The following is a 3,703-nucleotide window of genomic DNA, read 5'->3' on the forward strand; positions in this document are numbered from 1 at the left end:
CACACACACACACACACATACCAACATTCCCGTCACCTGCTCTCACGCTTTCTATTTCAACTCTCTCCTCTCGCTGCAGTTTCCTTTTAATTCTATCCATCTCACTCTCTTACTGTTGCACCCCTTTAGGGAGTTTGGTAAGCATCAGCGGGGAGAGGACTATGCCAGTATTTTTTTCTGACGAAGGTGTGACGGTGTGCGCTGATAATGAAGCAAACAATGTGCATGAGCTGCACACCAGTGAACAGTGGATTCACGAGGCCTAATCAGTAAGTTTTTACATGTAGAGATAAATCAATATGGAAATTGTGCTAAGCCCATCCCGAGCTCCTCTGGGACTTCTATTAGATGCTTTTACATGATGGGTCTTTATGTTATTATAAATTGCAGTTGCTGTGCACTCCTGCCAAACTGCAATAGAAATTGATTTAGGAAAACGTTCAGTAATCCACTTAACTTTACGATTGACAAACTGGAATATCGATCTCCAGAAGCAAAACATGTGTTGGAGACATGATCCCGTGTATGCATGTTTGATTTAAACTCAGATGCTCTACTTGTCCACCATGTTTAAATTTTATGTCATTTTTTTTGGGGTGGGGGGCAAAAGTATTAATACTCCTTTAACTGTTTTACAATCAAACTGTGAAGAGGAATGAAAATGATGTGATATGGTTTTCAAAATATCGCAAAAACAAAATCTGAAAAAAAAAAAAATAGATTCAAGCTCTTGTACTCTGATGCATTCAGAACAAACAATGCCAAACAATGATGAAAGTGGTGGGGGTTTCTGCCCTCTTTTCCTGATTTCTTAATCTTTCCCCGTCTCTCTGTGTGTAAAAAATAAATAAATAAATAAAGCCAGTGGCTTAATTAGCAGTCACTTCTTTCCTGCCAAGGATTCACAGTAATTAAAGACAAGGACCCCTCGATTTCTTATTGCTTTTATCTCTGCGGTGTCTGCAGCTCCGCTCTGTTTCCTGTCCTTATGACAGGAGCGTCAGTCGTTGATAACCGCCCTACAGTGTTTGCGGTTGGCATCTAATCACCAGTTCTCCTTCTCCTTATTGGAAAGTGAGTTGTGTTAAAACTCAAGTAAAATGAAAGGAATATGTAGCCTAAATCTTTTTTTTTGCCTTGTTTTGATAGAAACACATTTAACATTCACTCTTTTCAAGACAAAATTCATCAACAAAAAGGGGGGTGTGAATGCTGAGCTTACACTAAATCAAGTAAGCTTCAAAGCATCACTTATGGTTCATATGACAATGAAAGGGATACAATGGGAATTTCCAGTACTAAAACCTAGAGACTAACATTTTTAGGTACTAAGACTCCAATGGCTTAATCAGCTGTGGCTAATTTTCAACATTTCAATAAACGTCATCAATACCTTCTGCATATCAAAACTGGAAACCCATCCTTTCTCTCTGGATAACAGAGAAATAAATGGATGTACAGTTTCCTCTCCTGCAATAGGAGAGCCTATTCGTGGCGCGTGGATGTTTACACCGCTGCCAACGTCTACTAAATGCTCATTAATTTCATCCCTTCGTGGCAAAATCATTTCAAGGAGAGGCAATTCAGCCTCCTGTTCCTTTCAATTCAGCGCTCACGTCAATCAAGCCCTCCTGCAGGATCCTGCAGAATGGAGGTGTTATATTGCCGCAATTATCATGTCATATACTCGAAAATGTAAATGAACGTGTGTGTAAAATTAAATTTATGGGTTGTCAGTGAAGAATAAGAACCAGGAGAGCAATTACTTATCTGCTTTCATCTTGGAGCCTCTGATACGTCAAGCAGAAAAGCATGCAGTTAAATGCTGGAATTAGCATTGTGCTGCACTTCACAGCGGATGTGGGCCAGTGCCTTTCTCTCCCCCCCCCTCTCTTTTCTCTTATTGCCTTTTCTTTCTTTTTCTCCCTTTTTTTGGGTGATTATCACCCATTATGTATAAAGCTAATGACAGCATAAAAAGAGCTTCCATATTTCATAAACTCGTTGTTTTCTGTTTCGTACCCCCTTTTCCGTTGCTTTAATTTTGCACTTCTTGTTTGAAGTCTTGTTTTATTCTGTGCTGATGACATCCTGCATTATTCACCTACAAATACCTGACTTTGAGTGCCTATATTTCACCACCCACACAACGCAGAAACAGTTTGAAGCTCCGTGTACAATTTATATTTAATTCCACTTTACATATGTATGCGCATACATTTGTGGTAAACCCTGCACGGCTACGCCTGCATCTATTTTTTTTTTTATGCCCAAACGTCTTTGAGCCAGTACCCAATTAATACCCTTAATGAGTGCATCTCTGCTGTTGTTTTCCCGCTGCACTTGTCCCATTGTAATGGCATCTAACACAAAACCAGGAGTGACTGCAGGGGTAATTACTTACCTAGCAAATGTACCTTTAAGGGTTAATAACACTGAAGGTGTAAGCACAGCATTTGCATAATTACACATGGACTGTTTAATTTGCAACTTTTGACAGCTTTTGTTCGACGACTCGCTTCTTGTGAACGCAATTTCTCCTGTCCCCTCGCAAGCACGAAGGAGTCCAAAGAAGAAAAGAGATGCACCACAAACAGCCACCACCTCCTCCATCGCTTCCTACCTTAGATGGAGTCCCTTCTCTCTAAGACCCTAATGAACAATGGAGGCAGGATTTGTTTGAATATGAATATGAATGTGCAGCGGGGCCGGCTGGAAGTTGACCTTCAGCTGTGATTTTCAGTTCATCAGGATTAGTCAAGGCGGGCGATCAGGAGCCACTAATGCATAATGACTTCTAAAATGAAAAATGTGTAGTGACCATGCAAATGTCTCGGCTAATCAAAGAGGGGGGAGAAACCTGGGGTGGCGGTGGCGGTGGTGGTGAGGGCGGGAAGGAGGGGTGGGCATCGAGGAGAGGAGAGCTAAACAAGGACGTGTCAAGGCCTGACAGAAAGAGGGAGAGGAGCAGAGAGAAGGAGGGAGGAAGGAGAGACATGCATGGAAAGTAATCAAGCCAGCTTGATTAGCTGGCAATGAGGACAGGGATGTCTTATTGGCCCCTTGACACTCCATATAGGCTAGCTACTGTCATGGCAGCTCCGTGGCAAACACTGTTGCAATTAGAATCAGTGGAGGTGTTACACCATGCCGATGTTCCAACCGTGTTTGTTTGTTCCAAACACTTGTGGCTTGCACTGATTTTCATGTATGCTGATGATGTTATAGTGTACTTTAAAGGTCATACAGAAGGGATGAACTACGCCTCACTTTTTTTTTTTTTTGGCAGTCTAGTCAAGTTTTACGCGTTGGACCAAGGTATCAGCTCGATGCTAAATCATTCACAGGTTCTTATTCTTAATCTTTTCTTCTTGAGGCGTTCAATTTTTAAAGCGGCCATGCGGAGCTAAAACTCCAAAATAAAAACTGTTAGCTTCTACTCCCCTGTCAGAGTGCGCACACGCAATCAAAGACGGTAGCAAAACATATTGTCTTCATTTTGATCTGCTGTCTCAGAAGTTTGACGCTTTTGCCTGAGAAGAATTTGGAAGAAATAAAGTATTGTGTGTTTCTTTTTTTTTTTTCTGCCTTTGGACAAGTTAATGTCTAGAAATGGTACCGTTTTTTTGTTGTTGTTGTTTTTCTAATCAACATGTACACAGAGTTAAATTTAAAAGGACTTAAACATCTGCTTCTTTTGGGG

General features: G+C 41.1%; 1 protein-coding gene across 10 annotated transcripts in view; it reads left to right on the forward strand.

The window, feature by feature from the left end:
* foxp2 (forkhead box P2) overlaps positions 1 to 3,703 on the forward strand; it is a 115,445-nt gene that overhangs the window by 73,316 nt on the left and 38,426 nt on the right. The gene's annotated exons all lie outside the window — the stretch shown is intronic.

This window comes from Poecilia reticulata, linkage group LG23 (assembly GCF_000633615.1).
Source record: "Poecilia reticulata strain Guanapo linkage group LG23, Guppy_female_1.0+MT, whole genome shotgun sequence".
NCBI classification, from domain to species: domain Eukaryota; kingdom Metazoa; phylum Chordata; class Actinopteri; order Cyprinodontiformes; family Poeciliidae; genus Poecilia; species Poecilia reticulata.